The sequence below is a fragment of the Meles meles genome, chromosome 4 (assembly GCF_922984935.1).
Source record: "Meles meles chromosome 4, mMelMel3.1 paternal haplotype, whole genome shotgun sequence".
Classification (NCBI taxonomy): Eukaryota; Metazoa; Chordata; class Mammalia; order Carnivora; family Mustelidae; genus Meles; species Meles meles.
This window is the reverse complement of record NC_060069.1, coordinates 82,536,670-82,562,276: the sequence shown is the minus strand read 5'-3', so window position 1 is coordinate 82,562,276 and position 25,607 is coordinate 82,536,670. Positions and strand designations below refer to the sequence as shown.

General features: G+C 36.3%; 1 long non-coding RNA gene across 1 annotated transcript in view; it reads left to right on the top strand.

Annotated features, from left to right (window-relative positions):
- LOC123940197 overlaps positions 1 to 25,607 on the top strand; it is a 106,284-nt gene that overhangs the window by 9,816 nt on the left and 70,861 nt on the right. The window contains exon 2 of the long non-coding RNA XR_006818045.1: positions 8,820 to 8,905. This is a non-coding gene — a long non-coding RNA (uncharacterized LOC123940197). The remainder of the gene's footprint in view (positions 1 to 8,819; positions 8,906 to 25,607) is intronic.

Here is a 25,607-nt window from a genome sequence, read left to right as displayed (position 1 = left end):
TTCTGGGGTGCCTGGGCGGTGCAGTCAGTTAAGCATCTAAACCTTGGTTTCAGCTCAGGTCCTGGTCTCAGGGTGAGATCCAGCCCCAAGTCAGGCTCTGTGCTCAGCGTGGAGTCTGCTTGGAGTTTCTCTCTTCCTCTCCATCTGCCTTTCCCATACCCCTAAAATGAATAAATCAATTAAAAAAAATCTCTGTTTCTAACTTAATTGGATTTTATTCTGACAACAAGGTTTTCTTTACAGCCAGACAAATCATCAATTTGGTAAATATATGCTGTATATTTTTTATTGTCAAGATTCTGAAATAAACCTATTGGAGGCTTTTATTTTAATAGTATACATATAAAATTCCTTTTCCATTTTGAATGTTTTTGCTTTATATAATTAATTACTTGTGTTTTTTAAATTTAAGTTTTATTTTTTCAGTGTTCCAAGATTCATTGTTTGTGCAGCACAGCCAGTGCTCTATGCAATCTGTGCCCTCCTCAATACCCACCACCAGGCTCACCCAACCCCCCACCCCCCCCTCAAAAACACTCAGTTTGTTTCTGAGTCCACAGTCTCTCTGGTACTTCTCCCCCTCCAATTTCCCCAATTCATTTTTCCTTTCCTTCTCCTAATATCCTCCATGTTATTCCTTATGCTCCACAAGTAAGTTAACTTAATAACTTCATTGTTTTGTACATATTAATTTATAATTATTGTATTTTCTTTGTTAAGTTGTAGAAGATTTCTATTTTGATATATCTGTTTGTATCCTGTTTATTGCTTTTAACTTTAAATTTCATCCTGTTGATATTCCCATTTTTGTTTGCCTTTGCCTGGTATTTTTTTGTTTTCATTTCTTAACTTGATTTTTCCACCATAACTTTATGGTAAGTGTATTTCTTTGAAACAACAAATAGCCTGTTTTGTTTTTTTTTTTCTATTGAGAAATAAGAAATGAGAAATTGCTCTATATGTTTAAGGTGTATCACATGATGGTTTGTGAAATGATTACCACATAGGTTATGTATCATATATTATAGAATGATTACCACAACAGGCTTAAAGCTTAGTTGACATCCATTATTTATCTCATATAAATACAATAAAAGAAAAAAAAATTCTCCCAGTGATGAGAACTCTTAGGGTCTCTCTTCATGTTGTTGTTGTTTTAACCCAGTCTGATTAATGATGTTCATTAATCAGTGTTCACATTTAGTGTAATGCCCGATTCGCTTGGTTTATTCCTTCTGCCTTTATGTCTGTGATTTATAGTTTTTGTTAAGTTCTTCTGTTCTTTTTCCTTTTTTTTTTCTGGGTTGAGAAAATTGCAGTCTACTTCCTTTATTTCCCTTTTCCAGTGTTATATGGATCATATCCTTCTTTATCCATATTTTCCATTTATATTATAGTAAAAATAATTTTTCTATGGTGTAGGGCTTTGGCTTGGAATGTATTTTTGATTTTTTAGTGTCAGGGGTTTATAAGACCCAGATGCTCTAGCCTCAATTATAGTATAATCCATAATAGTCTTTACTCACTGTGGATTGGAAGTTTCCTTGTGCATCTTAGATTGGTCCACTGTGCTTTCCAGAGGGTGCTTATTCATAATTTTAGGGCTCTCCCATGCTCAGAGCTAGCTAATGCCTAAGTGCCTTCTCTCTACTTCCTCCCATACACCATGATACCGCATGGATTTTCGTGGCTTTTACCACCTCCTTATTTGTGGGGATGTCTTATCACCTAGTTTTGTTGTTGATGTCATCCACGGCTCTTTGTTTTTGCTCTACTAGTTGCTCTCTTTTTATGAAAAGTCTTGGGAGATTCATAAAACAAGTCCTCACTGCCAAAATCTTTCACAGTGCCTCCTCTTTGACTTACTTTTTTGATAGAAAAATCTGGCTTCTCTGTGAAGAGACAATAAGGAGAGTAATATTGTAATAACACTGACAAGAAAGGGTGGTGGCATGGAATATAGTAGCTGTGGTGGAGGTATTGAGAAGTGGGTCACATTCTGAAATCTCTACTAGTGTGTTCTTACTGTTTTTTAATTCAAGGCTATGTTTTCTCCTACAGCCATCTGTTTCATTGGAAATTTGTTCTGTGATTCTTTTGGCTGATGGCCTTTTGTAGATGTGATTTTTCCTTGTTGGCTCATTACAGCTCAGGTCGGGCCATGCAGTATTTGCAACTGTGGGAGCTGCAGAGATGGTGGGTTGGGGAAGAGGGGTTTCTGTCTCTGTGGCCTGCTATCGTAGAGACAGTCAGCCTGTCAGTTGCCTGTTGAGGCCTCTGGCAAATCCACTTTATTTGCTGTTTCTGAGCTCTCCAAAGCTGAACTGCAAGAAAAATTTTGTTCTCCCATTCATTCTTTATGGGTTTTTCCAGGGTCAGGAACACTCTTCACATTCATAAAATGCTAATGGCAACTTTACCTTGGGAACTCTAAGTGACAAGTTCCCAGTTCCAATTGCTTTTCATTCTTTGTCCTTGGCCTGACACTTGGATAGAGCCACACTAGTTCCGTGTGCCAGAATGAGTTCAAAGTCTACAAACCTATAGATTCCATTAGGCATTTGGCCAGGAAAGAGAAATAGATTAGAGTTCAGAGTCACTATGCTATAAGAATTTACTTTTGGAAATGCTCATTCTATGCCAAATGTCTTTAAAATTGTCAGAACTTGATTAATCTTATCTTACTATACATGTGGATTCAGGTTATTTAGTTAATAGATTGCCCTTATTGTAAGTTGTCAAATAGATTTATAAAACTATGAAGACCATAAAAGAATTAGTCTGCTTTAGGAAGAAAATATAACATTATTTTTTAATCTGAATTTTTCTTGAACTTTTTGCTTTTCAAGATTATTTGGAATTAGAAAGAAATATATGACAGGGTTCTTGTTCTCTGGGTGTTTACAGTCTGTTTAAAAAATGGCATATAGGGGCGCCTGGGTGGCTCAGTGGGTTAAGCCTCTGCCTTCGGCTCAGTCATGATCCCAGGGTCCTGGGATCGGGCTCTCTGTTCAGCGGAGAACCTGCTTCCTTCCTCTCTCTCTGCCTGCCTCTCTGCTTGCTTGTGATCTCTGTGTGTCAAATAAATAAATAAAATCTTTTTAAAAATGGCATATATACTTTTTTTAATCTGAATTTTTCTTGAACTTTTTGCTTTTCAAGATTGTTTGGAAATAGAAGGAAACATATGACAGGGTTCTTGTTCTCTGGGTGTTTACAGTCTGTTTAAAGAATGGCATATATCAATTTTAAAAAGAAAGAAAAGGAAAGAAAGAAAAAAGTATCTAAGGCAGCACAGTCCCATTTGTGCTTTGTGGACAAGTGCCATAGAAATTCAGAGGAAGTACAGACTACTGGCAGCAGTTACCTTAAGTTTAGAACTTGGGAAGTTCTTCATATCTCATGTTGATATGGCTAACCAATGGTAAGTTAAGTTTTATTCTACAAACATCTATTCATTAAAACTATGCGCCAGGACCTGAGGATTCAACAAAGGCAACAACACTGATACTCCTTGCCAGGAATTTGTGATTTAGGAGGCTCTACTCAGGACGACATCCATCTTGAACTGATTCTGTTTTCAAGCTTTGTGATAGATTTAGTTCCCCAGCAACAACATACGGTTTGACCAATCAATCAAAAACAATGTCCCTAATGGCTTGTGCTTCCAAGGAGATCAGCAGATGCAGTGACACTGCAGGTAAGCTTTGGAAAGTTCCTGTGAACATGATAAAAACCTAAATTTCTCAGTGTTTGTCTGTACTGGATATAGAGAAGGAACTTGCACTTACTCATTTCTAATGTTGATCTCATTAGAGAGTATGTGAAAAATGTAAAACCATACATTTTTACTTAGAAATTATGATTCATGCTTCACTGGTGCTGAAACATTTTGTTTAGATGCAGCTCAATTATCTTTCAACTGAGTCATTTTCAACACTTGTTTTAAGCAATTGATTTTCAGTAATAATTCATTAATCTTTGTGATGTTAAAATCATTAGCAATAATAAAATCTTTGTACAGAGTGGTCTGAGCAATATATAATTTCATTATGGAGCTAAGTGACATGCACACATTTTGGCTATTCATGTTAAGAAAGCATAAAAACAAATACGTGTTTTTTTTTCTTTTTTTTTTTAAAGATAAATGAATCCTGTCTTTTTTATTCTGTTTAAGAATTCACTCTTATCCTCCCTCAGTTTTGAATAAATATAACAAGAAAGGTCATTGAACTAATATTAGACACTATGGTATTAAATTCTGGAGAAAAGTTGTATAAAAAGGAAATTTATTTCATTTTTTAGTTTCAATCATGAAAACATAATACTGATGCTTCTAAATAGGTTAGTGAAATGTTTTTCAGTAACCAGGGGCTGTTTTGAGGCCTTGGCCATGGTCTGTAAGAATTAAAGTCTGAAAAATCTAGATATTATTTTCAATGAAATAAAAATCTGTTCACTAATGTAGTGATTTGTCTTACTCATGGCTTATATTAAGGTATGGAATAAAATCTACAAAAGCCTGTGACATTACTCAATGTCTGAATGGCTAATGATTTTGGAAAGTATCATAAACACTTTCAAAATGACAAAGCATTAAAAAAAAGTCCTATTCAACTTGAAATTATTCAGTGAATCCTTGACAAAGGGGCCTTCGGCCACTGCAGATTCATAATGTCTTAAGTATAATATTAAGTATGTACATATCTAGAACACTAGAATTCTTTAAAAATGTCAAGAATTCAAAACTTTTATTTCTACAACTGTTTCCTGGTTGCCATGGCTTCAAAAGAAGTATTAAAGTATTCAAAATTTTTTCCAGTAGTCTGTGACTTTTCTGTATTGTTGCTATAATGGAACCAGGGGCTCTCAGTGGCTATAGGAGCTTTGTTACTCTCACCAGAGCACAAAGCTAGTGAAGGTCATGTCGGAATTTATTTACAGAATCCTATCTGCAACAGATTAACTGTTGAATATTTATCACAGAACATGTTAGGAATTCAGGAAAGATTTCTCTGCGGCTTACCTTAGAATTCATGTTTTCTTTAATTTGCTCAGTTTTAAAATCCCAAAGTATAATGTGTAGATATTTGTTTCCAGAAGACTATCCTGACTGCCCTCTTTCTTGGGCCTCACTGTATCATAACCCCTGTGCCACTGGATGAATGTCCATTACCCCTGACTCATCAGGCAAGCAGCCATGTCACATTTGTCTTTGTACTTTCACTGCCGGGTCAGTGCCTGCATCATAGTGAGGGAAAACATGCCTAGGGAATTAATCAATCCCAGGTTTAAATTCAGGAGAGACAACAAACTGATGAGGAAGGCAAGCAAGATAATCTTTTGTGAAATTACATAGTGTATCACCTTACTTAGATGTACAAGCTACTTATCATCCATTTGCTCTTTACAACTGTTTTCCTTCTCTTTATAGACTACAGTTTTCTACCAAAGTTCTTGTAAAAACACAGAATGAACGAAGATCCCTAGGGGCCAGAAGCTTAGTCTGAAGGGATTGTCGTAATTGCAATATTTTTATGTTTTGTATTTTAAAAATGTGAAATTTCCTGGGGCGCCTGGGTGACTCAGTGGGTTAAGCCTCTGCCTTCGGCTCAGGTCATGATCTCGGGATCCTGGGATCGAGTCCTGCATTGGGCTCCCTGCTTGTTGGGGAGCCTGCTTTCCCCTCTCTATCTCTGCCTGCCTCTCTGCCCACTCGACAGACTGAGAGTCTGTCAAATAGATAAATAAAATCTTTAAAAAAAAAAAAAAATAAAAATGTGAAATTTCCTATTATCCATTTGTATTTTATTATAAGCTATATATAAACACATTTATAAACATAATATCTCTATATTTATTTGATTATAAGCATGATTTTTTTCTCTAAATCTTTAAATTAGATAGGGAATATTCATTTTATTTATCCTATGGATTTTTATAGCTTCTGATGATAAATGTGGCATCAAGATATCTCTCTTCAACAATAGGCCATTTCTGGAAACAAAACCCACTTTACAGCTATGAGCATCTTGATTTCTTCCCCACATAACACTTCTGTGAGCTCAAATTTGTTCTGAAATAATATATTAAAATTTTAAATGATAATAAATTTAGATTTCTTGATTGATCAATCATGATCAGAAATATTGTCCTCTTAGAGAATACAGAAAATATTAAAAATATTACACAACAAAGGGGAAAACAGTGTATTCCTTCTATTGCCATTTATTAAAATGATTCCTTCATTCTTTACCTCATCCATTTATCACATTATCAGCCATCTAAGGAGTTTATGACTCTTAAGGAAAGACAGGCAAGAAAATGGCTTACCACAGTTTAAAATAGAATGTCCGTGCTGTAACAGAGATGAAATTCCTAGTGTGGGAGTGCAGGAAGAGGTGAACAAAGAGATGTAGAATGGGGAAGATCTTATGGAGGAAGGTGTGTATACATGCAGCTAATTGGAGTGCCAGGATTTAAAGTTTGGTATAAGAAAATCACCACCAGTCTGCTAGTAGAAGTCTGCCAAACTGGTTTATTACAGCCAATAAAGAATATGAGATCAGAATGAAGTGCCTACTGTATATGGGCCCTAATATTATGAAAAATAGAATATTGGGGAGCTTGCACAACCCTCAGCAGAGCAGTCCAAGGTTTAGCTGCCTGGGCTCCTTTTATTTATTTGTTATTTGTTACTTTTATTTTTATTTTTAACTGGGTTCCATACCTTGCATGGAGCCCAGCATGGGGTCTGAACGCACCACCCTGAGATCAAGATCTAAGCTGAGATCAAGAGTTGGATGCTCAACTTACCGAACCACCCAGGGGCCCCTGGGCTCCTTTTAAAGGAGAAGTTTTATTATTCCATACTAATTATTCCATTCCTCAGATTTGTGTACTTAATCTTAAAGGTATAGACCTTGACTGGAAGAACTCAGAAACTAAAAGATAAATATTGGTAAAATGGTGTAATGATCCCATCAAGATTTTGAAATAGACGAACAGCTTGTAATTATCTAATAGACATTGTTCCTTACTGATGTTATAGTTATGCCTGACCTTACTGACATGACTGTCCATTTATTCCTCATGACATTCTGGGGCAACAATACCAGTAGATTCTTCTGTGTTGTTCAAGGGGGAGCCTTAGGGAAACACCTTTGGCCCTTTTTAAAGGTTATCCTTAATAACCAGAGATAAATATAAATGGAATAGGTTGACCTGTGAAATAATAAAGAATTATAATAGCACATTTTGTAGTATTTTATTTTATTTATTTTTTTTTTTTTAAGATTTTATTTATTTATTTGACAGAGAGAGAGATCACAAGTAGGCAGAGAGGCAGGCAGAGAGAGTGAGAGGGAAGCAGGCTCCCTCCAGAGCAGAGAGCCAGACGCGGGACTCGATCCCAAGACCCTGAGATCATGACCTGAGCTGAAGGCAGCGGCTTAAACCACTGAGCCACCCAGGCGCCCCTCATTTTGTAGTATTTTAGAGGTTATAGTTTTTACACAGAAGTCTATGTAAATGGCCATTGGTTTGTATTTCACTGACAAATAATCAAGTGATTATTTCATCGTCATCCAGTTAGCAGGCCACACATCCTGATCTTGCTCTTTCACTCCTTTAGTTATAGTTGTTTCTGCTGAGACAAGGTGGCTGCTGGTCATGGATGCTCTAATCTATAGGGAATTTCTACTCTGGCTTGATTTAGATGCCATTTCATGTCCTTGACTCTCTAAGAATCCTCGATTCTGTGATTAAAAATTTCAACTCGGGCAGAAGCCTGTGGATTGTGCAGGAAAGGTTGGTCGATTTGGAGAATGCTCCCTCTGCAAAGCAGTAGAACTTGGACGTAGGCGGTTTATACAAAGTTAAGGAAGAAAATAACATAACTTAGGAATTTGTCCCTTGTAAGTTAGTATAGTAGTGGAATTAAAGATAATTCACAATTTAAATCTCAGTTAATGATTAAAATAAGGCCCAAAGCCTCATTTGAGTGAAGACATTAAAAAATAGAATTTATTTTAATCTCATGGTGTTGTCCCATTATAACTCTTCCTTTTGATTCCAAACTTCTGGAATAATTTTCTTTTTTCACACATAAACACACAAACATATTTTGATAACTCTGCTCAAAACTCATATTCTATCCTTGACTTATTATGATTCTTTCATTCAAATGTAGAAAAAAATTATTGTAACTATTGTACCATAATCACTGAGGAATTGTCTACTTCTATTAATTTTTCAGGGCTTACTTTTGCAGGCTTCTCTAACCAGTGACTACAAGGACAGTGACTCCAAGGACAATTGCCAGCTGCTATTTGAATGAGTTTAGCACTGTCCTTAATCAAATGACTAAAATGCACTGTTTTAGCCAATAAACGCTGTGAATCTCAAGGGCTTCAGTCTTCTAAAACTCACAGTTTACATGGCAACCATTTGAAGAAGAGGCTGTGGAAGGGAAAAATATATAAATATTTGTAGAGTAATTTAAATACTATTAATTGTGAACTGTTAATATTTTTTTTCTTCTTAGTCTCTCTTTCATTCGTTTCCCTATGTGTTCAACATACACTTTTAATCATAGAATCATATCATAGAATAATTAGTGTTATGGACTGAATGTTTGCGTTCCCACTCCCAACACACACAAATTTCATATGTTGAAATCCTAACCCCTAAAGGAGGTGGTATTAGTAGGTGGGGTCTTTGGGAGGTGATTGGGTCATGAAGGTCATGAAGGTGGAGCCCCACATATGGGATTAGTGTTTTTGTAATAGATTTCCCTACAAAACTCTCTGGTTTTTCAGATTTTCCAGAGAAAGTTTGGCACTCTACAATCCAGAAGAGGTTACCATGCTGGCACTCTGGTCTTGGACTTCCAGCATCCAGAACTGTGAGAAATAAATTTTTGTTCTTTAATAGCTACCCAGTGTGGGGTATTTTGCTACAACAGCCTGAATAGCTAAGACAACCAATAATCATTAATTCTGGGAGCAATTGGGTTGGGGGAGGTGATGAAAAATGTTACTCATTTGTAGTTTTCTTTTTATTAAAAACACAAATTTAAGGCATTTGTGACATACTTTGTAGGAAAATTAGATAAGCCCATATACTCATTTCTGGAGCTCCAGAAGAAAAACTCTTACTGGTAAAACCAACTTTTGTTTTATTCCTGATAAGTCTATTCGGCAATGCATACAACCCATGGCCAGAATGTTGGGAGCCTAATCATGACCAAAGCAAAATTCTTATGCCCCTCTTATTTTTAGCCCCCACATTGCTGTTGCTCTCCCAAATATCCCCCAAAGTCTAAATAAAAGTTGGATAATAGGGTACAAGCCTGAAAGCTTCCTCAGAAATTATTTGGAAAACCAATGTGCTGGCAAATGCATCTGTCTATATCTATTTCTAAAGTACTAAATCCAATTTTGGAGCCTCCAAATGAAAATGCTCTATTTCTGGTACTGGCTGAGAACATCTCTGATGAAAGCTTATTCCAAAGGAACATCGTATTGAATGCTGGATAACAATATCTGGCTAGATAATGGATGAAATTATTTCCCCAGCCCATTCATTCAAAGTTTATTTTAAAAATTAGTTTCCTACACTATGGACACAAAACTTTGTGAAGCTTTATGATAATTAGGATAGTACCGTTAAAGGGTTATTCATGTAAGGGTATTTTTTGGAGGAAAAATCTAATGTGGTTAAACTGAATTTCTTTTATATTGATATTAGAAAAGGAAACATAGGTTAAGGGGAAACTGGATGTGGCTGGCAAAGTGACATGTCCGCCATAGAAGGACTTTAATATATTTTAGCCTTTTTCAATCTAAATTTTTTCCCTAGAAACTTAGATTAAACATTATAGCTCAACACAAAAGATAAATAAAATGCAGAAGAAAATAGGTACTTTCTATTTCTGTGACAAAAATTAAATATTTTTGTCCACAAAACATTGTTTCTCACTGAAAGGAAATACCCCAAGGAGTCCATGTATCCTTTTAATTAATTCAACAACTTAAGAAAAAATTATTGCCTCCCCAACTCTTTGTGACTAACATCAGTTGTCATAACATGAGAATTTAAATCAGTCAGGGAAATTTTCTCAGAACCTGTCTTGATATAAAACCTCTTGTCAGGAAGCAAATACCTGGCATTATACATGTGGCTCAGGAGGCTGAGATACTGTATTATCAACCTAGAGATCCAAGGAAATTTTATTCTTTAATGTGTTATCTGAATATGACATACTGTTATATATCTAAGTCTATTTAAAATAAAGGGATCTGAAATCCCAGAGAGATGTGTTTAACATGTTGGAGATTGCATTCTGAAAGGCTGGCTTTTGTGACAAAGCAGGACTGACTTGGAGAAAATTGAGACAGCTCATTCAGTGGAAGAGAGTGAAAATTCCGATGGCTAGGATGGTAACTGGTCTTCCTCTCTTTCCCTCCCTTTCTTTCTTCTCTGCTTTTCCTACCATTCCTGGCTGCCCTTCCTTATTCCAGAAAAGACTGAAGTATTTGACAATGACCATAAAGCATGCATTTTGTAAGAAAAATATAGTCCACATACTTTCAACAAATCCTTTTGAGGGCTGTATCAGTCAGGGTCCCAGTAGGAAAGAAACAGCACACTCCAAAGGGCAATTGAAAAACCTTGAGTGAAGGAGCTGGTTATAAAGTGTAGGTAGGGCTGCAGGAGTCGATCAAGAATGGTGAAATACCCAAGGACAGGCTGTCAAAAAGCAGGAAGCTATTATCCTCTTTATGCTTGAAAGGACAAGGAAAAGGTAGCTATTACAGGAAGCCAAAGAGTGACAAGGCAAAAGAAAACTACTGCCAAACCTTGGACCACCAAGCAAAACACAGAGAAAAAATACCCTGACTTCTGTGCCCTCTTTTACCCTCTCTCCTTCTCCTGGTGTTTCCCATCCACTAAACCCAACTAGAAAGCTGAATGTAATAGACCCTGGCTGAAGACAGAGCACAGAGCAGGACAGTGAAGACTGCAGAACTGATCTGAACAGGCGAAGGATATCCAGTGCAAGTATGTGCCAGGCAATATATTAAACTTAGCATCTTTTTCTTTCCCTGAGATAATCTATATAATGTTGTAGATTAAGAGATTATAAGGGGAATGGATTTCTAGTTTCAGGAAAGAATTTACAAAATTTCCCCCACAGAAGTATCCACCCATCTCCATCACCTCATTTCCATTGTCTGGTCCACCTGTTTTAAATGGACATGAGTCTACCTCACTCCCTGACTCTACCCTAGTCAGTCATGATGACTAGTAACTCCCATCCTAACAGACCCAATAGCCATTTCTCTATTTCTTTGTGGTATTGGACACCACTGACTATTTCCACCTTCTCAAAATACTCTCCTTTCTTGTCTTTTGTGACACATCACACTTTCTTCATATTTAACATCCATTTCTTCTCATGCCCTTTGGCTAATGCCTCCTCTCTAATTGATTTCTAAAGACTGTAGGAAGTAGAGCTTTGTTTTTGGTCTTCTTCCCTTCCCTAGGTGGTATTTTCTGATTTGGTGCTTTCAACACTCTCTAATTCATATCTTTATCTAAGAACTTTTCCCTGAGAATTCTAATGCCTGGCACCCACACGTGGATGTCTGATAGACATCACACACACACACACAGAGGCATATTCAATACCAACATCTTGATTTTATTCTCTAAACTTGTACCACCATCAATTTTCTCATCTCCGTAAAAGATACTGCCATTGCTCAAGCCAAATTCTTACAAATCTTGGTTTTTCACTTTTTTTCCTTACACATTGTCAAGTCCTGTCAATTTTACCTCTAGAACAATTTTTGAGTTTACTTACTTCTCTTAGACTTCATTTGCCCGGAAACTAGACCAAGCTGCCATTCTTTCCAACTGTATGACTGCATTATCCTCTAACTGATCTCCTTACTTCCATTCATTCCCTTGGAGTCTATGTTCTAGAAAACTGCCAGAGTGCTCATTTAAAAATATTCATCAGAAAACCAGCTTTTCCTACTCAGACCTTTCATAGACTAAGATACAAATTCCTTGCTCCGGCCCGAAAGACCCAATGATCAGGCTTTTTTCTATCACTTTAACCTAGTCTTTTTTTTTAAAATATATTTATTTATTTATTTATTTATTTATTTATTTATTTATTTGACAGAGATCACAAGTAGGCAGAGAGGCAGGCAAAGAAAGAGGGGGGAAGCAGGCTCCCCGCTGAGCAGAGAGCCCGATGTGGGGCTCGATCCCAGGATCCTGGGATCATGACCCAAGCCCAAGGCAGAGGCTTTAACCCACTGAGCCACCCCGGCACCCCTTTAACCTAGTCTTTAACCATTCTTTTTGCTGGTGACTTCCCAGGCACAATAGTTTCTGTTAAAAAAAAAAAAAAATCAAACTCTTCTACTGTGCTTGGTATCATGTCTGCTAGAAAAGCTCAGTAATTAAGCATCAGCTGAAATTTCACCTTCGCTGTGAAACTTTTTTCCTTCCCTCTGAGTCAGGGTTAGTTAATCTATCTTTTGTACTCTCACTACACTCTGTTCTGACCTAGCAGCAAAGAGCATCTTTAGTCACTCTTCATACAAAGTTCTTTTACTCTAGAACAGAGTACACGCACCAAACAGGTGTTGTATTTATGAAAGAACCTTACAGATATTTTGTGAGAAGAAAAAGCTAAAATGAAATACCCAAGATAGTTATTTTCAATGATGTGTAACATTATATAGAAGAGATAGAACATTTGTTTCCTTTTAGGACACTCCTGGGTTTAATGTGTAGAAGTTGGAAAAGGAGGTTTTGTTCAATTTAAGAAACTTCTAAAGATTAGAACTCTACAGCTAGAACTGGAAGAGTATGTGAAATTAGACTGACTCACCAAAAATACCCAGGAGAACAGGCTGGCTGACTGCAGATATTTGTAGGGAAGAGATCCCTGCATGGGGTGTGAGGTTTTTTTGTTGTTGTTCTGTTTTTGCTTGTTGTTTTGTTTGTTTGTTTGTTTACCACTACATTCTATATGGCGTGTATCACCCTCAGTTTCTGTGTTTTTGTAAGTTACAAAAGTTGCTTTCGACTTCTTAAATCTACTCTTACTTCAATTTCCAAGCCTATTTCCTATATACTCATCTGTATACTCATGTAACAGCTTTTTTGCCTCTTGATAATTCTCAATTCTTTTTTTTTTTTTTTTTGAGAGGGAAGAGGGGCAGAGGGAGAGAGAGAGACTCTTAAGCAGGCTCCATGTCCAGTGAAGCCTTATATGGGGCTTGATTCTGACCCTGAGATCATGACCTGAGCTGAAGTCAAGAGTTGGACGCCTAAGTGACTGAGCTACCCGGCACCCAGTAATTCTCGATTCTTGCCTAGTTATATGATTTTAGGTGCATGGTTTTATTTCCTGCTAACCTGATTGAATATTTATTTGCAGAGAAGCAGCATGTACATCAAGCAGTTCAATATATAGTCTCCAAAACCAAGCTGCCTCAGTTTGAATCATGCCTTTATCATTCACCAGATTTGGAGGCTATTACTACTTTTACTGCTACAGCACAGGTTATGTTGTTTGTATTCATTAATTACATCTAAGGTGTTATTGAGCTCTAAATCTGTTATTTGCTTGTATTTCATGTGGTTCTACCTACTTAATTAATCCAGTTTAACCCTGGCCTATTTCTTTCATGGTATTTTCCCCCCTTTATTTAATTTAATTTAATTTTAATTTTATTTCTTTTCAGTGTTCCAGAATGCATTATTTATGCACCATACCCAGTGCTCCATGCAATATGTGCCCTCCATAATACCCACCACCAGGCTCACCCAACCTCCCCTCTCCTCCCCTCCAAAACTCTCAGTTTGGTTCTCAGACTCCATAGTCTATCATGGTTAGTCTCCCCCTCCAATTTCCCCCAACTCCCTTCTCCTCTCCATCTCCCCAGGTCCTCGTCTTATTCTTTATGCTTCACAAGTAAGTGAAACCATATGATAATTGACTCTCTCTGCTTAACTTATTTCACTCAGCATAATCTCTTCCAGTCCCATCCATGTTGATACAAAAGTTGGGTATTCATCCTTTCTGATGGAGGCATAATACTCCATAGTATATATGGGCCAAACCTTCTTTATCTATTCATCTGTTGAAGGGCATCTTGGTTCTTTCCATGGTTTGGCGACTGTGGCCATTGCTGCTATGAACATTGGGGTACAGATGGCCCTTCTTTTCACTACATCTGTATCTTTGGGGTAAATACCCAATAGTGCAATTGCAGGGTCATAGGGAAGCTCTATTTTTAATTTCTTAAGGAATCTCCACACTGTTTTCCAAAGTGGCTGCACCAACTTGCATTCCCACGAACAGTGTAAGAGGGTTCTCCTTTCTCCACATCCTCTCCAACACTTGTGGTTTACTATCTTGTTTGTTTTGGCCATTCTTGTTTGTTTTGGCATAAGGTGTTATCTCAGTGTGGTTTTGATTTGAATCTCCCTGATGGCTAATGATGATGAACATTTTTTCATATGTCTGTTAGTCATTTGTATGTCTTCTTTGGAGAAGTGTCTGTTCATGTCTTCTGCCCATTTTTTGACTTGTTTTTTGGGTGTTGAGTTTGAGAAGTTCTTTATACATCTTAGATATTAGCCCTTTATCTTGGATATTAGCCCTTTGTCTGTAGTGTCTTTTGTGAATATCTTCTCCCATTCCATGGGTTGTCTCTTTGTTTTGTTGACTCTTTCCTTTGCTGTGCAGAAGTTTTTGATCTTCATGAAGTGCCAAAAGTTCATTTTTGCTTTTGTTTCCTTTGCCTTCTTGAAAGAAGTTGCTGTGGCTGATGTCAAAGAGGTTACTGTCTATGTTCTCCTCTAGGATTCTGATGGATTCCTGCCTCATGTTGAGGTCTTTTATCCATTTTGAGTTTATCTTCATGTATGGTGTAAGAGAATGGTCAAGTTTCATTCTTCTACACATAGCTGTCCAATTTTCCCAGCACCATTTATTGAAGAGACTGTCTTTTTTCCACTGGATATTTTTTCCTGCTTTGTTAGAGATTATTTGACCATAGAGTTGAGGGTCCATATCTGGGCTCTCTACTCGGTTCAGCTGGTCTGTGTGTCTGTTTTTGTGTCAGTACCATGCTGTCTTGGTGATCACAGCTTTGTAGTAAAGCTTAAAATCAGGCAACACGATGCCCCCAGTTTTGTTTTTCTTTTTCAACATTTTTTTCATGGTACATTTAAAAAAATTCATTATTTCTTTATAAAGAGTAATTCATACTTATTGTAGAAAATGTATTTTAAATAATAAATATATACTTTGGAGTAACTTCTAATGATAGAATAACATTACATTATATGTATATACTACAATTTGTTGCATAAATCATTTACTGACAAAATTAAGAATGGTTTCAGTTTCTATCATTATAAATGGTAAATATCTTTCTTCAAACACATTTGCATTTTTTACCCCCAATTTAAGTAGGATCAAGTCATAGATGTGAATTTCTGTGTCCAAAGTCATGTACTTTGAAAGGCAATATATATTTCAGTTACTCTCCAGAAATTTTCATGGCTTCTAATAGCATATTTTCTCATTTGATTCCTAATGTTGTAACTAAAAGTAGTTTCCCTTTCTATTTATTTGTCACTATTTGTTTAATAATTAATTTTCAGTCTTCTATGTCAGTTCCAGGATACATTAATCTACTTCAAGATATGTCAGCCATTTCTCTAATTTTCCATCATACATTTTTTTAGGTGCGTGATTTTTCCATGATAATTACTTAGTGCATCTTTAATTTCTTCTAACATATTAAAAGGTTTAATACATTGGTTTTTATTTTCTAATCTACAAGGAATAATTTAATTAGGAATCTTATTACTTATCCACATATTTAAGAAGGAAGAAGGGTATAATTTACTCTTTAGTGCTATACTGATCTTTTTCTCTGTGGAAATAGCTTTGAGCTATTCTGTATATCAAAGCATTTGTATTAATAGCTATCTATCACTGAACTATATTCATAATTATAAATTTTGTGTCTGTTTTGGCTATTCAGATCTCATCTAGAACACTAAAATCAATATACAGTGTGATTTTTAAGAAATCAAGTAATGAAATTCTTCTCATTTACAAGTAAGTCTTGTTATTTCATATAGTATTTTCAATGTGAGTCTCTAGGTTTTCTGCCTGTTATAATCTCAAATCACTGTTGGATTTGGCAATCCTCAATACAAAATCTAAAAGGCGATACCCATTTTTTAAAAAAAAAGATTTTATTTATTTATTTCTCAGAGAGCAAGAGATAGAGAGCCCAAGCAGGCAGAGTGGCAGGCAGAGGCAGAGAGAGAAGCAGGCTCCCCACTGAGCAAGGAGCCCGATGTGGGACTCAATCCCAGGACTCTGGGATCATGACTCGAGCTGAAAGGCAGCTGCTTAACTGACTGAGCCACCCAGGCGACCCAGTGATACCAATTTTTAACATGAAAGTGAATTTCTAGTTTAGATTTTTTTAAAAAATGGTATTACATCCTCGAGTTTATTTTAAATACAACTGAGACTTAGCTGGGAGTCACAGTTTCATACCTTTCTATTTGTTGATGTTTGTGGAAAACAAAATGGAAATTACTAATCCTGTTGAAATTCAGATATATTGAATTTCTTGCTCTTTATCTGACTGGACCATCCAAAATTTGGAGGCAAATTTTGTTATATGTGTCTTTGAAAAATCCACATTGATTTTTGCAAATCTAGAAGGCTGTTAAATTGTTGTTGGGTGGAATAAGTGACATTTGTCCCTTTTCTTGCCTTGATTGTACCAGATCTTATTTTCTTAACATTTTAAATTCAATATAAAATCAAAATCACCTCTAGGCATAAGCCTATTAAAGCTTTTAAAAGCATCTTTAGAATTAAAAAATTATTCTCAAGGACTGGGTAATTCATAATTTTGGCTTATGGTATTATTTGATCTTTCTCTTGATTTTCACTTTGACCTTTTTATTATTCTTCCATTGTGATTATTCAAGTTTCTGAATTTATTTGAATGGGCACAGAAGGTGTTTCCTTAAACCATATTTTTCAATAAAGAATAGGCATTGAATATAATAAGAAGAGACAAAATTTTTGTATTTTCACAAACAATTATAATCAGACATATGCTCAACAAACACTTGTTGAATTCTTACTATGTACCAGGTGTTGTGGAGCCCAGAAATGAAATAAATTTCTTTCTTTTAAGAGACTGAGAAGGAAGAGGGAAAAATAATTATGATAAGATATAATGACTCCTCTAGGCAAATATCTTAAGGTGCTATTGCTGCCTTGGTGAGTATCTAATTCAGCATGAGGGCTCAGAGTGCATTTGAGCTTAGCCACAAAATGTGCATGTGGTACGAAGGTATGTAGAGTGATACAACTGCACAAAAGACAAGATTTCACTCCTGAAAGATCCTGTATGATATTATATTTCTTTCCTCCTGGAGTTGAGTGGTAGCCAGTAAGGATGTTAAGCAGTGAAGTGATGGGTGATACAGTTTGTGCATTTGGATGTCACTCTGAAAAAAGGTGAAGGATTGATGGAGAGAGCTAAGACATTGTATAGAGATTCATTCAAGAACTGTCAATGGCTGAACTCACACAGTGAGCTGCAGAAATGGAACTTTGAGAACAGGTCTGAGAAGTATTAAGGGAATAGTAAAGTTAGTACTCAGTGACTAATTGGTTGTAGGAGATCCTGGTAAGAAAGGAGATAAGAGTGATGTTCACATTTCTTGCTTGGGCAACTGGATAAATGATGATATATATTCTGAAATAGGAAACAAAGAAGTAGAAGAGATTAGTAGGGGTGATGACAAGTTCAGCTTAAACATGCTGAGTTTGAGATACCAGTGACACATTCAGTGGGGGTGTTTTGAGGGAAGTTAGGAACATTGATTTGACAGTCAAAAAAATTTTTTTTGAGGCAAAAGATTAGATTCCCTAGGTATAGGTGACATTACGATCAATATTTTGGTGGTATTTGAAACCACACGTGGGGAAGAAATGGCCAAGGAAGAGAGGGAGGGTATGAAGAAAAGAGTGCTGAGAAGGAAGCCCAGACAGTGCCAGCCTTTAGGATTGGGTAAAGGAAAAGGATTTGTGAAGCAGTCTTTAAAGGAGTCCCTAAAGAGATAGGAAGACTATTATCAGAAAGTGATGTCATAGAGTTAAAAGCTAAGAACTGCAAATTATCCATTGAATTGGATATATTGGAGGTAATGGCTAGTTTGGTAAGAACAACTGCAGTGGAATAGTGGGGACTGGATACTGAATAGACTGGACTTCAGAGGTGATATAGAAGAAACAAGTTGTAATGAACAATTTCTCCAAGATGTCTATGTACCATTGAAGGCTCCCTGCAGCCTGAAGATGACGAATTAGTAATGTTACCAAACTGCAGATTTAAAAGATTTTTTTAAGAATTTATTCTCATTCTCGAAGGCTAGGAGTAGAGAAATATGGTAGGCGATTTGTGACATACACCCATCAAAAAGATGACTGTAAAGAAGTTGAGAGCATTGATGTTTTAGATACTAAATTAAAAGAAGCAGGAAACAATAACCTAATATTGGTATAAATGTCCCTGTCCTCAAATTAGGCTAAGACAAGATGAAATCACATTATTTGAGTTCCAGATCTATGCCTTAGACAGGAAGGCTGTTCTTTAATTTTACACACAGCCTTCAGTAAGTGCACAAATTTTCAGAAGGAATGAGGAAGTGCTTGCTATCTGTGTTTCAAGGACACCAATACAGTTGACAGCATAAAAGATCCATGATGTGATTGCTGAATGATTAAAATGTATTCTTCTCTACTCTTGTGTTTTATCCAGAGAAGCAAACTATTCAGTGTAACCAGGGGGTTCTCCACCTTGCTGTTAAATGGGAAGCCCCATCTGTTAGCACATAAATGTCAAGGCAAACATGTCAGATATCTGTATGTACATAAGAGGAGTCACTATGTGTAAACTATGTGGCTCTGGGGCTTTTGTCAAAACATAAGACTCTGAGATTGAATAGCAGGCACAGCTTTCAACACATTAGCATTTCATTGAGAGAAGAATAAAACCTACATGAGATACACCAATAATCCAACTATGCGTTCAGACTGATGAAAACAAACTATAGGACAATAGGCAAGCAGCCAATAAACAGTTTAAGACTGGGAAAGCATCTGAATAACGGAAGGTAGCTGGCGAATTAATGCAGTGATGCCATTTCAGCAGGATTACACTGATAGGTTAGAAAGATCTCTCCGCTGCATAAGACAGATACGGCCAAACCTGGATTTGAGATAAAAATCTTCTTCTTCTTTTTCTTTATATTTTTCTTTAATTTGAATAAAAACCCTGGTAGCTTTCTTTACCTCAGAATTCTATAACAAGCTTTGTTATACTTGTTAAGCAACTCCAGGGGAAAGGGAAAAGGGAACATTCACTAGTGGTGAAAAAAAAATCTCTCATCTATCTATCTAAGAGAAAATAAAATGAAAGCCAAGTGATTAAAAATTACTATGATATATGATATCCTCATTTGGTTACTTGGACAATTATAGATGTAATCTCATACTTACAATTCTGAGGTTTTTTTTAAGCTCACAAATTATAGATAACTTGTCTGGTTAAAATTATTGAGTATCCCTACAGTATAGCAATAGTAGTTGTTACCAGTAAGCCTTTTATGGCTCAAGATATGAAAAATATTATAGCATAGACAAATAAGCAGGGAGTTATAAGATCATCTGAAATAAAAAATTAAAAACTGAAAAAATATATATAGCTGTAGGTTGTTGTAGTTATGTGTAGGATGTTCATCCTACACATCCACAGCCATCCACAGCCATCCACAGCCGTGTAGAAAATAGCTAGAGATGGAGAGGAAACTAAAAGAAAATTTCCTTAGGGACCTAATAGAAAACTCCAGAGTCAATACATTAAAGCTAACATAGTGATTCCAGTTAAGAGCACTTATCTTATTTGTACATAATTGTATATCTTCTATCAGTCAGCAGAGAAAATTAGAAGTACTAAAAACAAAGTAAAGATGTCTATTAAGAAGGCATTAATTTTAATAGAAAAATAGGGAGCAAGTCATGGTTGGGAGTGGGGAATGGAGACGAATAATTCACACAAATCTAGTTTATAAGAATTCTTGAGCTTATGCGGAGTAGAGCGTAGTGTTACATCTACTGAATACCAGATGGGGGATCTGAAACATAGTATTTTATGAGACCTCTGTTTAAGCCCTGGCTTGTTGACTTCCTGGCAGTGTGATTTTATGGGCAAGAAGAGATTTAAGCACCCTACTTTCCCATCCATAAAATGACGGTACCAAAGCTACATATCACTGACTACAAGTAGCACTTTTGTTTACATTTTACCACCCTTGAAATAGAGATGTGTGTTACAACTGATGGCATCGTGTCATTGAAGTGAGCCGGGCAGTTTTTGTGACACAGTTAACTGTCTGCTTATACACAAACTTGGTTCCTGCTGTCATGGTTAGACAACTATAAGCCATTACTGATTCGGTCAACAAACAACTTAAGGATCAAATAAGGAAGAGGCATTTGTCTTGGTTGTTGTTTGAAACCTTTTATTGGCATCTTCTTACAAGATCAAAATAGCACCAACATCAAAACTTGCAAAATGGGTGTCAGTGTCTAGGAAGAAAATTCTTAAGACAGAAGAAGGGCACTCCTCTGTGACATGCTGCCTCACCCTGTTCATGGTGGCACAGAGGATATACTGGATGGAAAAACAGAGGCATCTATCATGGAGAGTTGAAAAGTGATTCAAAGGAGTCAAGCCAATCATGAAGATAATTGAAAGAATACTGTATGTAGCCTACTTACTTGACTTTCTTATCCTTTTTAAGTATGCTCAGGACTATATATATGATAGAAATTTATGCCTTAATAAATCTAAAGAAACCCTTTTAATAAAAATCGTAAGAGATAAATAATTGTTAGTTTAATTGGCAATTTATTGTTTCTTTCTTAGTGCTACATAAAGTAGTGATGTCTTAATCATGCCATCATTCATTTAACTAATATTTTGTTAATGGATATAAACGTCTACCTACTTCCTCTCATAAACAATGTTACAGTGAATTCTTGCAGCTTCACTTTTTGTACACACTTGTTTAGTTTTTCCTTACGGTAAATTTATACATATGAAATTGATTCATCAAAAGACATGTAAGCTCATTTTGTATTTGGGAATACAGAGAAGTTTTTTTCTCCAGAAAGGTCATATTAAATTTTGCTGGCTAAGCAGTATATTGTAGAAATAGAAATAATTTCACAGACTGATCTTAGTTGAAATATTAAGCTGAAATAGATTTAGTATTGAAACCTCGTGGATCTAATGGAGAGTAGTTGGAATTGTCCACCATGGCTAGACAAGTAGGAAATGGTTAGAGCTTTCTCATGGGGGTGCTATTGGCATTTTGGACAGCACTCTTTTGTGTTGTGGGACTAATCTGTGCCCTTTCGGAATATTGTGACTATCAAGTGCTCTGCAGTGACAGTGTGACAAAGAAAACACTTCCATACATTTCCAAAGGCCTCCTAGGTCAAGGGAACTGGGTTAAATAAAAACATTGTTCCAAGACAAAACAGGTAGTGGGAGGAACTTATGGAATTTAAATTAATACAAGATCTGTCTCTCTTGGTATGCTTCTAGAGCAGATTCATTCTACTTTTGGTTATTTCACTGTGAGATATTCAATGCTTAACTACAAAGTTTTTTTTTTCCCCTAATCATCTAGAAATGCAGCTTTGCAATCACAAAGGATAGGAATGCTGAGAACTTATAAAGTATTGTAGTGCTCTTTTAAAATCTTTAGATATATGTTTGTTGTAGAGAATGAATTTTTAAAATTTTAATTGTAAAAGAAACTGTGATCATCACAATGTAAATTGTGTAGGTGGGTCATTTTTTGTTCATTTTGTTTTTGTTTTTGTTTTGATGTTGAAAAAACCTCAGATGGCTCCCAGGTCTCATTTTTACTGTGTGCCTGATCAAAATGAATAGGGTTCTGGCTTTAAATGCAGATGCATTTTATTAAATGTCCATTTGATCCAAAGCCTCCCACAATATGAATGTTCTTTGACCACACTCTCATCAAATCTGGTTAATAATAATAGGGTAGTTGTAAATAGTACAGCTCTAAAATCAAACTGCCTTGGTTCAGACATTGTTTAGTCATTCTGTGCTTCACTTTCTGTATCTGAAAGTTTCAAGGATAGCACTAGAATTCCTTCCAAGAACTGTCAAGAATTAAACCTGTGCTTGACACATAGAAAGCACTTTGCACGTTTATCGTTTTCATTATTATAGTTATCTCTGTGGTGGCTTTGCGGTGTGTCAGCTGAGTGAGAAATCATGATTTCCAGAATTCCTTCCCTGCATAGTGTGGGTTCTTTTGATCACAGGAAAATCTACTTACCCTTTGGAAAAGGAGAGTAAAGCAGCTGGTCTTTTGGAGACAGAAGCGGTTGCTGAACATGCCCATTGCTAATGCTCTGCTGCCTCACCTTGTTGAAGCAGGGTGGCGGCCCTGTCCATCACCACTGCCCCACCCCCAGCTCCTGATCTGAAACTCCTGGACCAAGTGCTGGTGCATGTTTAGCTTTTTGAGAAATGTGCTAATGCTTCTTCTGTCACCCCATCATTAAAATTAGAAATTTGGAAGCAGGGAGAGACAGACGTTCTGCAGTTCTAGAGAGAGCCATCCATGGGCTCCTACTAGTTTCTAGATTCCAGTTTTTCCTTGCTGTCATATCTGTCTTTCTTTCCGACTGCCAACCCTGCTGACCCAGCGGCAACTGACTTAACCTGTTTTTAAGCACCCTGCATAACACATCAAACCCAACCCCTTATAACGTATTTCTTGTAACTCTCATAGAGGTTAGGGTTGTTTTGCTATTGGGAGGGCAAAAAGTCTCCTTTTTCTTTTTAAAGACTTATTTATTTTAGGAATAGAGAGAACACGCGTGGGTGCCCTCTCTCCCTGCACATGTAGGGGAGGGGCAGAAGGAGAGGCAGAGAGAGAATTTTAAGCAGAATCTTCACTCAGCACAGAGCCCCATACGGGGCTTGAGCTCAGAACTTGAGTCAGATGGGCCACCCAGGCGCCCTTTTGTTTTAATATGTACTTCTTTATTATTAGAACTTGAATATCTTTTGGAGTGTTCATTCCCTTATCATCCATAATTTGCCCATTTGTATTTGCCCAATTTTCTTTTTTTTTTTTATTTTTATTTTTTTTCTCATTTTATTTATTTTTTCAGCGTAACAGTATTCATTCTTTTTGCACAACACCCAGTGCTCCATGCAAAACGTGCCCTCCCCATTACCCACCTGAGGGTTTTGCCCAATTTTCTATTAGATTGTCCCTCCATGTTTTTTTAGAGGTAGGGGAAGGGGTAAAGAGAGAATGGGAGAGACAGAATCTCAAGCAGGCTTCACACCCAGGAGCTCCATCCCACAACCCTGAGACCATGACCTGAGCCTTGAAAGCCAGAGTTCGTTGCTTAACCAACTGAGCCACCCAGGCACCCTTAGATTGTTTCTCCTATATTGCTTTGTAGGAATGCATTATAAATTAAGGTTATCAAAACTTTTTAATATGTATTATATGTGTTGTTTATCTTTTAATTTTATGTATTCTTTTGCCATGCAGAGTTTAAATTTTTTGTAATTAAATGTCACATTATTTGACTTTAGAAGTTCTAGCTTTGATGGTGTGCCTTCCCCATCAAATAGAGAACTATTTATGTATCTCATCCTCCTGGACTTCTTGAGATATAATTGATATGTAACATTGTATTAGTTTAAGGTGTACAACATAATGATTTGATATATGTATATATTGCAAAACAATTGCCACAGTAAGTTTAGTTAAAATCCACCATCTCACATAGTTATAATTTTTTGTGTGTGATGAGAAATTTTAAGATCTACTCTTTTAGGAACTCCATACTGTTTTCCATAGTGGCTGCATGAATTTACATTCCTACCAATAGTGCACAAGGGTCCCTTTTTCTCCACGTCCTTGACAACACTCATTGCTTCTTATCTTTTTGATAATAGCCATCATAACAAGTATGAGGTGATACGTCATTGTGGTTTTGATTTGCATTTCCCTGGTGGTTAATGATGTTCAGTACCTTTTTATAGTTGTTGGACATTTGTATGTCTTCTTTGGAAAAATGTCTATTCAGATTCTTAGCCCATTTTTTAATCAGATGGCTTGTTTTGTTTTTGTTTTTGTTTTATGTTGTTGAGTGGTATGAGTTCTTTATGCATTTTGGATATTATCCCCTTATCAGTTATATGATTTGCAGATATTTTCTCCCATTCGGTAGATTGACTTTTTTCATTTTGTTGATGGTTTTCTTTGCTGCACAGTAGCTTCTTAGTTCTTATAATCTTATCTGTTTATTTTTGCTTTTGTTGCCTTTGCTTTTGGTGTCAAATCCAAAAATAGTATTGTCAAGACTAATGCCTAGAAGTTTACCCCTATATTTCCTTCTGGATATTTTATGGTTACAGGTTTTATTTTCAAGACTTTAATCCATTTTATGTCGATTTTTGTGTGTGTTGGAAGATAGGGATCTAGTTTTGTTTCGTTGCATGTAGCTGTCCAGTTTCCCCCACACCATTTATTGAAGAGACTACCTTTCTCCCACTGTGATTTCTTAATCCTTTGTCATAAATTAATTGACCATTTATGTGTAGGTTTATATCTGGACTCTCAATTCTGTTTCATTGATCTGTGTCTGTTCTTATGCCAATGCTATACAGTTTCGATTACTATAGCTTACTAATATACTTTGAAGTCAGGAAGTGTGATGCCTCCAGCTTTATTCTTCTTGCCCAAGATTGCTTTGAGTATTTGGTCGTTTTTGTGGTTCCATACAAATTTAGGGTTGTTTGTTCTGTTTCTGTGAAAATTGTCATTGGAATTTTGATAAGAATTGCATTAAATCTGTAGTATATTTTTTTAATTTGGAGAAAATTTATCACCAACCCCTTGATATGTGATTTATATTATTATTGGAACACTTACTATTTGGGTAAAATGGTCAAATATTTTGAATACTATATATATTATTAGATGGGCTTCTTTCATAACAAATATATACAGTTTGTAATCTGTAAGTGACAGATTAAAAAAATTACACAAGTATTGCCATCGTTAAAAAATTGTAACAGCAGGTGTAGCAATCAGTTGAAAAAATGCTGGAAAATAAATTTATTTTTTTGTATTTATGGCATTAAATTTGGAAAGGACAGTAAAGGTCACCTAATCTAAACTCAGTCAGAAAAGGAAACTTCTGGGGCACCTGGGTGGCTCAGTAGGTTAAAGCCTCTGCCTTTGGCTCAGGTCATGGTCTCAGGGTTCTGGGATCGAGCCCCACATCAGGCTCTCTGCTCAGCGGGGAGCCTGCTTCCTCCTCTCTCTCTGCCTGTCTCTCTGCCTGCTTGTGATCTCTCTCTGTCAAATAAATAAATTAAAAATTAAAAAAA